The 14,890-nt window shown below is 40.2% G+C and overlaps 1 protein-coding gene and 1 long non-coding RNA gene across 15 annotated transcripts in view; one reads left to right on the forward strand and one right to left on the reverse strand.

Annotated features, from left to right (window-relative positions):
- Positions 1-14,890, reverse strand: part of LOC132657948 (uncharacterized) — a 76,699-nt gene that overhangs the window by 47,709 nt on the left and 14,100 nt on the right. The window lies entirely within an intron of this gene.
- The window catches only part of ANKRD55 (ankyrin repeat domain 55), a 111,891-nt gene that overhangs the window by 954 nt on the left and 96,047 nt on the right, over positions 1-14,890 (forward strand). The window lies entirely within an intron of this gene.

The following is a 14,890-nucleotide window of genomic DNA, read 5'->3' on the forward strand; positions in this document are numbered from 1 at the left end:
TGTGTAATGACTTATCACTATGTTATTATTTGCAGTGAAAGGATATATCTTTCTGATTCCCAATTTCCAATGTGGAGGTAATTTTCCACATGAAAAAAATTACTGTGAAATTCACCTATTCTTATTAAAAAACATGTATTCAGCCATACAGTTTATGCATGTACATTCTGCATATGAAGTTTGTGTGTGTGTGTGTGTGTGTGTATATATGTATATATATATGTATACCTATGTGTAATCATGCACCTTCTCTTTGTAAGTACAGGAAATTTCCATTCTCTAAGTGTAATAAATATTTTTAGAAGATTTTTTAAAAAATATCTGATACCTAAACCACTTTCAATAACATCTGAGTATTCCTCAGAATACTAAGATCCTTTGATTATTTCATTGTTTTGGCTATACCGTGAAAATGGTGGTCCATGAAAGACTCATTAAGAAAATTCCTTTTCCCCCCTTTTCCTGCTCTAGGCCATAGTGTGTTTACTACCTATTCTTCAAGCTACATCTGGTTTCATGGGTGAATTATTTTAGTTCAGGGCTTTGTCAAGTTACAGATTTACATTTAGATTTCTGAGTAATTGCCTTATACATAAGTTTGTGTGTCTCTTCAGAATGTGCCGATTCACACAGTATTTGGATATGAACACTGTAGACAGAGTGATTGTTACAGCTGTGCCCACAGCAGCCTTTCCCTTTGTTTGTACTACTGATGGCAATCAGCAAGAGTAAAAATATGCTGAAATCCAAAGACCTCAAACTGGCTAAAAAATGACATTATTGAATTACGTAATCCAAACAGGAACACAATAGGTTTATTTATTAAGACTAATTTGAGGGAGCTAGAACTGCGTACGAAGAACTAATCCTTCATAATGAATTCATCTATTCCAGCATTGTGGTTCCTAACAAGACTGAGGCCAGAACACAGTGAAAATGTTAATTGATAATATTTATTTTCTTGTAGCACCTTTCACGTGAGCAACTCACGACTATTTCTCCACCGCAGGCCGGATTCTCCCCCTTGTAAGCTAACTCTTTCCCTGCGACTTCCATCTTTATTTCTCAATCGTTTCTCTCCAGAAGTGTTGTGGTATGGTGGAAATAGCACAGGCAGAATAGCTTGGAACTGTAGAACAACTGCGTCTTCCTGTGTGACCTTAGCAAGTTACCTGACCTCTCTGGGCCTTAATTGCCTCAGCAGTAACTTAGAAGAAATGATGCTTACCTAGCAAGGTTGTTGTGAGAATCTAAAATAATGTATAAAAAGCATCTGTCACTTTGCCTGATGTACATTAGGAAAAAATTGAAGTTGCTCATTCATGTCTGACTGTTTGTAACCCCATGAACTGTAGCCCACCAGGTTCCTCTGTCCATGGGATTTTCCAGGCAAGAGTACTGGAGTGGGTTGCCATTTCCTTCTCCAGGTGATATGCATTAAGTACTTTCAAACTGTGGTTGTTTTTGTTATCATTTTCATTAATATTATAATTAATATTTATAATTTATTAAACCCTGAACTCACCTCTCTATCTCTGGCTCAAATTTAGCAGTCTTCAGGACAAATGAGGATTTAGTTAAGATCAGTTGACCAGATTACATTAATTTTTTTTTTTTTAGAACTCCAGGGTACCATTTAGAGCAGCCCGCAGAATAACTGAATGATAGCTGAGTAGTTCTGTTATCATGTTAATCCTGTTATCATGTTAAAAATACATATCCTGTTATAAAAATATATATCCTGTTATCATATAATTCTGTTATCATGTTAAAAACATGAAAGGTCACGACAGATTTAGACAATTGCATAGATTCTAAATATTATATTGTTGGGTAAAACCATGGTGAAATGACTTTCTCTTGAAAAGTTGAGTGTGGTTGGTGCTTTAGTAGAGGATTTTCCTGGAATTCCTGATATCTGGGGAATCAAAACCCTAGTGGCCACTGGCTTTACATGCAGATGTGGACAAAAGACATTACATCTGGAAAGATCTTAGAAGTCATGTAAGACTGCTGCAACAACGGTGCCTTTATGGAACTGGCATTTATGTATAACTTTGCGTCCTGTTTTATTTTACCTTCAAAAGAAAAACATTTCAAAAACCAAGGAAATCCATGGTATTCTCCACAAGTGGTTGACATTTGACTGCTTGTTTGAATTACATATGGAAACTCATTGACAGGGTGGATTGTTCCTGGGGTTGGCTTGCTTTTTTATTTTGTTTTTATTTTTGATTTTGAGTCATTGCATCTTCTTTCAGCTGTTAACCATCAACGGGGCAAGGAGATGAGGAGGAAATATTGCATTACTGTTTGTAAGCTTTTTAAATTATTTTTTATTATGATTATTAAAGACTTGACTTTCTTTTCTCATCACTATGAGATTACAGATCTATCTAGATGAAATATAACATTGAAAAAAAAAAAAAAACTTGGTCACATATAAAAATCACCTATCCAGTTTTTGAAAATGTTTATGCCCGGATCCCATCACTGGGTATTCTAGTTTAACTGGTGAGGGACATGGCCTGACAAAGCCCCCAGGAAGTTCTAATGTACAACAAATATGGAGAAGCACTCATTCCATCTATCCTCGGATGGGAAAAGTGAAGCACAGAGAGGTTAAAATGTGGGCCCACTTATGAGAATGGCTCACAGCTAAATAGCAATAGAGGGCTTCCCCGGTGGCTCAGTGGTAAAGATTCCGCCTGCAGTGTTGGAGACACAGGAGACATGAGTTCAATCCCTGGGTCAGGAAGATCCCCAGAGGAGAAAATGGCAACCCACTCCAGTATTCTTGCCTGGAGAGTCCCATGGACAGAGGAGCCTGGCAGGTGACAGTCTATAGAGTTGCAAAGAGTTGGACATGACTGACTATCACTCACCAGGCTCCTTTGTCCATGGAATTCTCCAGGCAAGAATACTGGAGTGGGTTTCCATTTGCTTCTCCAGGACACGACTGAGCACCTGAACTATAAGTAACAAAGGGGACTGAGACCCAGGTGTCCACTATCCAGACAACAGAGTACGAGGTTTCTTTTCCTGGGCAATCTCTGGTCTTAATAGCTACTTTGAGGTGGGGGTTGGGCTCAGGTAGCTTTGGCCTATGGTTGCCCAGAGAATGGTCAGCAATGAGCACTTGGAAAATACTAATGCATAATGACCTTTGGGTTTTCCAGTTGGCTCTCATGGTAAAGAACCCGACCTCCAATGCAGGAGATGTAAGAGACCTGGGTTTGATCCCTCACTGGGGAAGATCCCCTGGAGAAGGAAATGGCAACCTTCTTCAGTATTCCTGCCTGGAGAATCCCATGGACAAAGGAGCCAGGCAGGTTACAGTCCATAGGGTCACAAAGAGTTGGACATGATTGGAGTGACTTAGCATGCACACATGCACAATGACCTTCAGAGCACAAATTAAAATCAGGTAGATTTGGAGTCCTTCCAACTGCATTTTTCTATTTTTCTCATTGGTAGAGGTATTGGTATTTTTCTCATAAGACAACCCTATGCCAGGGTCTTGGGAACAGATGGACATTTGCTCTAGGCCAGTCTTAGTCCTCATCCCAGTTGCGTGAACTTGGACACACTGGTAATCTTCTGGTCTGTAAAATGTGGGTAGTGTTCTACACTCACAAGGTGACTGGGAGGCTCAAGGATTGTGTTATCTGTCTGACCAAGGGGGTTCAGGCCACATCTCTGGCTTTCTCTGTGAGGAGGAAGCCTGGGTCTTCACAGCTCTCCACTCTGGCTTTGTGCTTCTTCCTCTCACCATGGCAACATCTCTCCGGGCCCACGTGCTCCTGGCTGTCTTCTCTCTCAGAGCCCACACGCAGGGAAGGACCTGTAGTAAAATCACTTACTACAGAACACAGAGACTCCTACTGAAGCTGAGACTTCAGTTACGTAACTGAAGACATTTGCATGAGGGCTCCGAGAGAAAATCATACTGAGAAAGGTGCTCCCAAGGGCCTCGCCCAGCCCAGCCCAGCCCTTCCTGGCTCTATGAGAAATGTTTGAGCACAGTGTTCACAGGGGCCTGTCGGGGCAGTGGCCCACCCTCTACCAGGTTTCTCTCTGGTAGGGTTGCTGAGAGAATGTGAGGAGGAGCTCAGCCCTCCAGCCCAGATTAGTGCAGAGCGTCCATGTTCTGGGGCTGCTGTAACAAATTACCACAAACTGGGAGGCTCCCAACAACTGACATGTAATCTCTCCCAGTCCTGGAGGCCAGAAGTATGAAATCAAGATGTCAGCAGGCAATGTACTCCTTCTGGAGGCTCTAGGAAAGAATCCTTCCCTCCCCCTTCCAGCTTCTAACCTTTTGTGGCTTCATCACTGCAGTCTGCCTCTGGTCTTCACGTGGCCTTTTGCTCTGTGTGTGCGTCTCAGAGCTCTCTCTGCCTGGCTCTTATAACAACACATGTGATGGCATTAGGGCCCACCCAGATATGCCAGGATAAATATCTACTCTCAAGATCCTGAACTCAGGCTTTCAACATATGAGGTCATATCCCCTCTTTTGCCTTCTAAGGTAATATTCACAGGTCCTAGGGACTGAGACATGGAGATACCTTTAGGACCACCGATCAGCCTACTTTATGGCATGAAAAGAGGTTAGATTTCAAGTTCCTTCTCAGATGTATGCAACTCCTCAGTGGGGTTTTGGTAAAATCCATTCCTATTTAAGCTAGAAGGAAGTTTGGCATTTGAGAGATGGGGTGGAAAGAAATATGAGATAAAATGGCAAAACTGAGATCCAAACCTAAACCTGCATGACTTCAAAACCCATCTTCTTTCTACTGCAGTACTCTTCCTTGATCAACCATTTATTTTAATGAAGAAGTAAGATATTAACAAAAATTAAAATTAATGAAGCCTATGTTTTTACAATCAAGCTATTATCCCATTGTATTGTGGAATTTAATGCTCCCACATACAGATGTCTGGTTTTAATTTCCAACTTTTCATCCAAAATGGGAACTCTAAACAAAATGAACTTAGAGTGCCTAGATAATGCGTTTTGCTGGAAAAGCAAAAGTTAAAATTCTGCTCTGACAATCAGATGCCTCCAAAGGAAGAATAGGCAAATTTTCCCAGGGACTTGGGGAGGGAGTAGAGAAAAGGCAGTCAGAGGAGACTGGAGAGAGCGGGGACAGTTTGAGCCCAGCACAGATCTTGAGCGAGATGAAACCGGGACCACTGAGCTGAATTTTGTGATAGATTTTCAGACTGATGGTCCAGACAAAGGAAGATTTGATGGCAAATGACCATTCCAGTTTTAAAAGGAGATTATCTGTCATCTTTGGGAAAATACTCAACCTTCTCCCTCTCTTGGTCAAGAAAGAGGAGCCTAGGGAAGAAGAGATGGAAGAAGAATCCTTTTTCCAATCTTCTTGCCCATTCAAGACCTAACCCAGGCAAACATATTAACAGGAGGCCTGCCCCCTCCGTCCTCTGCCTCCTTTGTGCAGTCTCTCTGCAGTACACAGAAACCTCTTTCCCACCCGCCGACTCCTGGGAAATGATGTGATGCATCAGTCCACTCCTGGCTCCTCTACTGGACCTAGCTAGAGGGAAAGTGAAAGTGGCTCAGCTGTGTCCAGCTCTGTGCGACCCCATGGACTATAGAGTCCATGGAATTCTCCAGGCCAGAATACTGGACTGGGTAGCCATTCCCAGCCCTTCTCCAGAGGATCTTCCCAACCCAGGGATAAAACCCAGGTCTCCCACACTGCAGGCAGATTCTTTACCAGCTGAGCCACCAAGGAATCCCAGCTGGAGGGAAGCCCCTGACTGATCTTATCCAAACAATTACTGTTCACAGCCTTAGAGAGCCAGGAAACCGAAAGTGATTCCGTGGGTGAGGGGAGTGGTGTCGTTGTCAGCATTCTCTAGCACAGGACAGCCGCAATGTCCTCCAGAATAGGGCCTCTGGCCTGAGTATGCATCACAAGAAGGAGAATCTGGGACTGGTATGCAGAGGGAATGAAGGCCCACCTGGTGAGCCAGGTCTCCTGAATCAGCCCTGATACTGTGTCCCACAGCTTGGCTAGATCAGCTTCAGAAGGCAAACCCTCAACTTAAGCCCCTTGTCTGGAAGTCAGCTGGGTCACCACACTGAGCTTTTCCTACTGTTCATTAACATTCATTATATTATTCATAATCTTCACCATCTCTGGTCATTAACTTCACATTTCATTAGTTACAGCTGTGTTGAGCAACTGATATCCGTGAATTTTCCTGTTGAGGTAACCATTTGGATGCAAGGAGACTGAAGGAAAAACCAGCAAAGTTGTAACTAGTTTTATTACAAAACTAGTAGAATAATGAACATTTCACTCATCCCCAAATATGGGATAAGGTGAGAAGGTAAGGGTCTAGATACACTGAGACCCAAGATTGGTGTAAAAAAGGGTGTGGGCTCAATACTGTCTTGCACAAAGACCACATCCAACCATACTCATCAGCCTACTATATCCCTGAAAGAGAGCATGGCAACCCACTCCAGTGTTCTTGTCTGGAGAATCTCCATGGACAGAGGAGCCTGGCAGGCTACAGTCCTTGGGGTGGCAGAGAGTCAGACATGACTGAACAACTAAGCACACAAGCCTAATGCATAGGTTCGTGTGCTTAGTAAGGGCCCTCAAGTTTGTTTTCTCTATGTAAAAACTTTAAATATCAGTTGCTTCTTGATGAGGCTGCTCTTATTTTATTGGGTTCATTGGGGGAGGAAATGAAGAGATAATGTTCCAGACTACATGGGAAATATTTCCATTTCTAAAAGTAGCCTCAGGATCTAAAAATATACACATGTAATATTTAATAACATTCTGATGCTTTTCTAACCTCTTGTTTGAAAACAATTTTAAACTTAAACATTGTAAGAATGGTATAAAGAAAACTGTGTATCTTTTAACCAGATTCACCTAATATTAACATTTTACCCCATTTACTTTATTGTTAGCGCTTTCTCTGTCTCTACATCTCTGTCTTTGCGTGTTTCTCTCTCTGTTTCTGACTCTCTCTCTCTGCCTCTTTCTCTATATGTATGTATACGAGAATTTGTGTGTATACCTGAGTATATGCTCTTTTGTCTCATCTGCCTGCATTCCAATTTTGTCTATTGATCCAATAATGTCTTTTACAGCATGACCCCCTCCGAGCCCCAACCCAGTGCCAGATCCAGTCTAGAATACTGCTATAGACTTTGTCTTTTATGACATTGACATTTTTGACTTACAGTCTCTCCCTCTTTTTTAATACCAAGTTCCTTCTTGTGGGTTTGTCAACACTTCCTCACAACTAGATTAGATTATGCATTTGCAGACAGAACACCACATGGGTGATGTAGTCATCTCAAGTTATCACAATATTATTTAAATTCTTTTAGAAGGTAATTTGAGGTTACCAGCATTGCACTATTAGATATCAACTGGTTCTTATGGAGTTCTTTAAATACTCAGGTTTCTTTCTATATGTAAAACTAGTGTCACCTTCTTCAAAATATTCCAGCAATACAGAAAAGAATTCAGTATACAAAGTGCTGTATTCTCTTAACTAGCACAGGGCTCTGTTCTTCAGAGGTTCTCTTGGCCCCAGCCTGTTCCCAGCTTCTCAGCTGCCAGTATGGACCCTAGCAATTCATCTTCCATGTGGGTATGGAGAATAGCTTCTATAGGGAAACAGAGATCAGGACAAGAATATTAACCAGTAGCGATAATTAGAAGAAGAATAATAACTCTGGCTTATTAAGCAGCTCCCATTTATTCATCCAGACACCGTGTGAAACTTTTATGCCTATCATCTCACTTGATCCTCAACACAGCCCTTGAGAGAGATTCAATTTCTAGTCCACCTAAGGTTACATGACTTATCCAAGGCCACATACAACAAAAACAAAGCTGCAGTTTTAACTCTAGTTTCTGACCCTCAAGCGCTCTTCACACTCCTATTCGCCATGAAGTTATACTCTCTGCATTCTTATAACACACCCCATCAACCCCTTTGTGACTCTTAGTACAAAGGAAAATAAAGGTGATGGTGGCTAAATCTGCTCAAGTTTCCCCAGGGCTGGGCTTTCATTTGAAATGAGCTCTGCACAGTGGGTTCAGCTTAGTGACAGGTTGACCTCCTCCATTATAAGAATGGATCCATGGCAATCTGCCCTTAGAACAAAGAAAGACACCAGCCTCCTAGGAGGAGGAGGAGGCTAAACGGGGAGGATTACCCTGGAATATGAGCTGTGGAACTGATGTGATAAGAATTGGGAATTTGCAAGGTCAGGGCTTGGCTTGCACCACAGAAACTTTGAAATCTGGTTCGTTATCATTTTCCTACTCAACATGTTTGTTCTGTGCAAAAACAGGTTAACATTTCTCCAAGACATAGTTCAGTAAACCCTGATTCTATAATCAAGGTCACAGACAACAGTTGATAAAGAGGAAAAACAATTATTCTAACCTTGACATCTTAAGCTTTGACCTTGGGTGACGCTGAGATCATTTCTCTGTTCTCTAATTCACAACAGCAAATCAGAACATAATCTGATGTTTGTTTTTAAAAAACAACTCCCCAGACAACTTTGGGGAACAAAGAGCCTTATTTTTTAAGAACCATGAGATGTATATCTGAAATTCATCTGAATTGATATTTTTTTCCTTCTTACTTAGTGCTATTCAAAAATGATGTCCTAGAGTTTTGGCAGCAAGTCGGCTGACTCAGCATGACCACTATCAAGAGGCCTAGAGGTGGGCTTAGAGGTGTCTACTTTCAGTTTAAGAATGGACCCTGGAAGTGCTTTGTCTTAGAATAGTAGTCACTGGTAGGACTGAAAGAAACTCAAGGAATGTATAATTCTATGTGAAAAAAGAAACAGAAGGGTTCGCTATGGTGCAGTATAGTGAACTGAAATGGCCACTGTAATGGTGCAGTATAGTGAACTGTAATGGGTCAAACCAAACAGTTCAAATCCCAGCGCTGCCACTCTTGTTATCGACCCTTTCCTGTCAGGCTCCAGCAAGGGTCCTTCTGACTAATGCCATTGGAGCCAACAGAATGAGACTAACTTTAGTGCAGAAGTAAAGGAGAATTTTATTCTTTGATCAAAGAATGGAGAGGTGCAAGCTCAGGCTCTAGAGCAACAGTCCCAACATTTTTGGCACCAGGGACCAATGTCACAGAAGACAGTTTTTCCACCCACAGGAGACAGGGGACAGTTTGGGGATGATCCAAGTGCCTTACATTTATTGTGCACTTTATCTCTATCATCATTAATCAGCTCCACCTCGGATCATCAGGCATTCGATTCCAGAGGTTGGGGACCCCCGCTCTGGAGGACATGTTCTCCCCACAGGCCAGAGGGAGGGCTGCTTTATAGGGATCTGAGCAGCGGGGAGCGGGCGGAGCTCTCACAGGGGAGCCAGACAGCTCCATGGCTCAGGCTCCAGATCACAGTGCCGGAGCAGTGTCTCCGCCCAGGGCCCACTGCTGCCATCTTAAATTGAGCTGTTGTCCTCAGGGGCGGGAGGAGGACCTCTGGTCTGAAGTGCCAAGTACCAGTATGAGGCCTCTGTGCAAGGCCCACTGTGGTCAAGTGAAAACAGACTAAGCACAAAGGAAAAATAAAAACAGTTGGACTTTATTACCCAAATTCTATTTTTCTGTAAATTGGTAATGGGCACGGCTGCTGCTGCTGCTTATTGCATGACCTAGTGGCTTAACATCTCTATACCTCACTTTCCTACTTGTAGATTAAGATAGTGCTACCACAAAGGACTGTTTATAGAGACTGGATTAATGAGTGCATGCATTGCTCCTGCAACCACTGCTGGCCCATAGTAATCACTCAGCAACTGCTAGAAGTGGTTATAGGGTTGTTATAAAGATGGTTATAACAATCTTCAGAGCGTGGTTATAAAGATTTAATGGCATAGTACATACAAAGCACTTGGAACCATGCCTGGTCCAGAATAATCATTTAGCAAGTGCTAGTGGAGAATCCCAGGGATGGAGGAGCCTGGTGGGCTGCCCTCTGTGGGGTCGCACAGAGTTGGACACGACTGAAGTGACTTAGCAGCAGCAGTGATTCTTACAAATGATCTCCCTAAGGTCACATGGACAACTGGTCTTCCCTGGTCAAGAGACCATCCACTGGTCAAGTTATCTTCCCCTCTATAATGAATTCATAGCATAGTGCTCCTTTTTAAACATTATTTTTTAAATTTTTATACAATTTAAAAAGTTAATTTCCATGGTGGCTCAGACAGTAAAGAATCTGCCTGCAATGCAGGAGACCTGTGTTCAAACCCTGAGTCGAGAAGATCTGCTAGAGAAGGGAATGGCTACCTGTTCCAATATTCTTGCCTGGAAAATTCCATGAACAGAGGAGGCTGATGGGCTACAGTTCATGGAGTCACAAAGAGTCGGATGTGACTGAGCAACTAACACACAATTATTACAAAATATTGGCAATATTCCCCATGTTGTATAATACATCCTTGAGCCCATCATATATATAATAGTTTGTACCTCCGACTCCCCTTTCTGTCCTCCCTCACACTGGTAACCACTAGTTTGCTCTCTGTATCTATGAGTCTGCTTCTTTTTCATTATATTCACTAGTTTGTTGTGTCTTTTAGATCCCACATATAAATGATATCATGCACTTATTTGTCTTTCTCTGTCTGACTTATTTCATTTAGCCTAATGCCCTCCAAGTCCATCCATGTTGCTACACATAGCAAAATTTCATTCCTTCTTGTGGCTGAGTAGTATTCCATTGAATATATACACCACATCTTTTTATCCATTCATTTGTTGATGGACACTTGGGTTGCTTTCAGGTCTTCGAAACTGTAAATAATGCTGCTATGACTATTTCAGTACATGTATCTTTTTGAATTAGTGTTTTTGTTATATTTGCATATAAACTCAGGGGTGGGATTCCTGGATCATATGGCTCTGTTTTTAGTTTTTTGAGAAACTTCCATATTGTTTTCCACAGTGGCTGCACCAATTTACATTCCCACCAACAGTGTAGGAGGGTTCCCTTTTCTCTACATCCTTGACAACATTTGTTACTTGTGTGCTTTTTGATGATGGCCATTGTGATGGGTGTGAAGCGACACCACATTATGGTTCTAGTTTGGATTTCTCTGATGATTAATAATACTGAATATCTTTTCTTTTGTGTGTGCATGTGTGCAATTGCTTTTATAAACAAATTTTAGGCTGGAATAAGTAGCTCCTAGTTCATCATGTTGGAGATTGTCCTCACTGCGATAGGCTGTTGAAGTGTGCCTCCCTTAACATCTGGTTGATGTGGGAGTAATGATCTTGGCATAGTGCATACATCTCATATAAGGACTGAGGGGTACTCATGCTGGGCTCAACAATGATCTGGTTTAAGCTGCTTACTGGACCAATTATTCCGTCTGGGAAGTTAACACTGCTGCTCCTGTTGTTGTCACTGCTTGAAGATGCACACATTTTGGTTCCTCTTAGTTGGCCTTCCTTTTGGTTTTCATTGCATCCTGAGACTCCTGGAAGATAGTTTCTCCTACTCCTTTTGGACTGGAGAGATGGTGATTATCTTCTTTATTATCATTCCTTCTTCTTATCTGCTTATTGTGCAATGACTATGTTCCTAATTCCAATAGCATGTTGGTAATTGGGCCCTACATTCATATTTAGGATAAGAGAATGCATTAATACTAACTGAAGTGGCTCTTGCAACATTGGTTGAAGAAACAAAGTGAGATGATGGTGAGGACCAGAGATGGGCCAGTACAGGCCAAAGTGGCTCTGAAAAACCGTCCTGGCATGGCAGACTTCCTTTAATCCTGGCCCAGAATTATAGAAATCTTGATGTACCTTCATGCATCTTTTCATGTACTTGTTGACCATCTGCAATTCTTCTTTGGAAAAATATCTATTCAGTTCTTCAGCCCATTTTTTAACCAGTTTTTTTTTTTAATGTTGAATTGTATGAACTGTTGTATATGTTTATATATGTTGGATACAAATCCCTCATCAGTCATGTCATTTTCAAATATTTTCTCCCATTAAGTAGGTTGTCTTCACATTGTTGATGGTTTCCTTTTCTGCACTAAAGCTTTTAAGTTTAATTAGGTGCCATTTGTTTAATTTTTGCTCTTATTTCCTTTACTTTAGGAGACAGACTCAAAAAATTATTGCTGCGATTTATGCAAGTGTTCTGCCTATATTTTCTGCTAGAAATTTTATAGTATCTGGTCTTACATTCAGATCTTTAATTCACTTTGAGGGTTTTTTGTTTGTTTGTTTATTTTTTGTATATGGTGTTAGAGAAAGTTTCAATTACACTATTTTACATATATCTGTCCAGTTTTCCCAGCACCACTTATTGAAAAGACTGTTTTTTCTCCAATGTATATTTTTTCCTCCTTTGTCATGGATTAACTGACTTAAAGTGTATGGGTTTATTTCTGGGCTTTCTATTCTATTCCATTGGTCTAAGAGTCTATTTTTGATAGCACCCCTTTTTACTTGGAAATTGGAAAAGGCAGAATTTGCCTAGCAGGAAAACCACATCAGAAGGAAAATAATTCACCAGGAAAGCTCACAGGTCTTGGAGTACTTCTACTTTCCCTTCCCTCTTTTTCTGGGATTCTATCTTCTCAATCTAAGACTTGCCTTTTAGACATAACTCATTCCATTGCTTACAAGCCAGTCTATGTGTGAGCCTCTGCTTTCCATGCTGGTGACAGGCAGGTTTCTAGACTTTCTATTTTGTTCTAGGGACTGATCTAGTCCTAAAGCATAATCCTACTTTTTAAACTATTACAGTTTCATAACATTTTATTATTTGATAGAGGAATGCTCCCCCAATACCTTTTTTCAAAAATTTTTGTTGGTTTTTTACAATTTGGTGGAGGTGGTTCCTCTTTTTGTTTGTTTCTTCTTTTGGTATAATAATACATTCACATAATTTCAAGGTATAAAACAATATATAGTGAAAAATCTCCCCTCACACTAACCCCTCCAGCCATCCAGATGCCCTACTGGAAACAAAACATTTATGCAGTTTCTTATGCATCCTGACAGAGAGATTCTGTAAGGTAAGCAAATACTTAAGTATATTGTTTTTTTCCTTTTTAAAAACACAATGTTATCCATTTGTTTTCACAAATGAAAGTTAGCATCATTTTTCTCTACCTGCCCCCCACAAAGAACTGTTGGAACTTTTATTGAAATGACATTAAACTTAAAAATGAATCTGTGTAAAAATTAAAATTGGTTATGCTATTTAGACCACCTGTCTGGAAACATAGCATGTATCTTCATGAATCCAACTCTTTCCTTAGTTCTGTAGTTTTCCTCATTTGAATTCTGAATATTTATTAATGGGCATTTTATATTTTTCATTTTAATGAGTTATTTTCAATGAAAGGAGTTAGTTTCCTCATATTTAATATAGAAGAACTATTTAGTTTCATATTTATTTTTAAATCTGGCTAACATTAATTCTAAACATGATGAAACCAGATTGACTTGTTTCAAATCCTGCTCTGACATTTAATAGCGGTACAATTTTGGGGAATTATTAAATTTCTCTCTGCTTCAGTTCCCTCATCTGTTAAAAGGGGTAAAGATACTACCTACATCATAAAATTGTTGAAACAAATAATAACTTAATTCAAAGGAAGCTGTTAGGACAGTGCATAGCACATGAGTCATCTTTAAAAGTTAGCTTTGATTAAATTCTGAGAATTTTGTTCTTTCTTTATGACTGTCATCTCATTTCTTTTCGTTTCATATATTACTGAGTTTTCCAGGAGGCTCAGTGGTAAAGAATCCACCTGCCAATGCAGGAGATGTGAGTTTGATCCCTGGAGAAGGCAATAGCAACCCACTCCGATATTTTTGCCTGAGAAGTCTCATGGACAGAGCTTGGCAACCTATTGTTCATGGGGTCACAAAAGAATCAGCCACAACTGAGAAACTAAACAACAACCTTACTGCATTAGATAAAGCTTGTCTTCTTTCTTTCTCTATTGTTTCGCTATTAGGTGTGATGTTTGCAATTGGTTAGAAATAGATGTAGTGAGAATTCATATTCATATGAATATTCACATTCATATTGAGAATGAAATCTGTTATTCCTAGTTGTTAAGCAGTTTTAAAGAAGATATCAAATTTTATTAAATGCCTTTCTATTCTTTATTTATGTAATCCTATATTTCCCCTTTGTTCTACTGATGTGATATATCTTATTAATAGGCACTGGAAAACTTAAAACATCTATATTCTAGAATAAACCCTGTCCAGTCATGGTGTATTATTCTTTCAACATCCAACTGAATCTAATCTGACAGAATTTAATTTAAACCCTAGAATTCAGAATTTACAAACTGGGTCCACATAGGTGCCTATATGCATGTGTCTTGAGCAGTGTATGCTAGCCTTAGAAAATAAATTAGAAAAATTTCACTCTCTTTCTGAGTTTCAGTACGAGTTATTTGTTCCTTGGTCATATGACATTTATCTTAATGTTTTAAAAGAATTCACTAATCCTCATTTTAGAATCTTTATGCTATTATCACTAAGGTTAATTCTCTCTCTCTCTCGGTGTAGAAGCAGCTCTTTGTAGATGCATTACAGATGTTCAGTTAATGTGTAGATTTTATTTTTTGCTACAAATAAGTATAAACTCCAGCACAATAATGCCTGTCAAGGAGATTGCTGAGCTTGTGAACAGTTTGGTGAACTTGTGAACAGCTTATGAACAGTTTGGTATAGGCTGCCGTGAGTAAGAGAAAATGACACGTGGAATATTGTCCAGCACCAGGAAAGATCATGAGTTCACTGAAACACATGAAGGCTTTGCCTCCTGAGTCAACAGGCAGTGACA

The sequence above is a fragment of the Ovis aries genome, chromosome 16 (genome assembly GCF_016772045.2).
Source record: "Ovis aries strain OAR_USU_Benz2616 breed Rambouillet chromosome 16, ARS-UI_Ramb_v3.0, whole genome shotgun sequence".
Taxonomy (NCBI): Eukaryota; Metazoa; Chordata; class Mammalia; order Artiodactyla; family Bovidae; genus Ovis; species Ovis aries.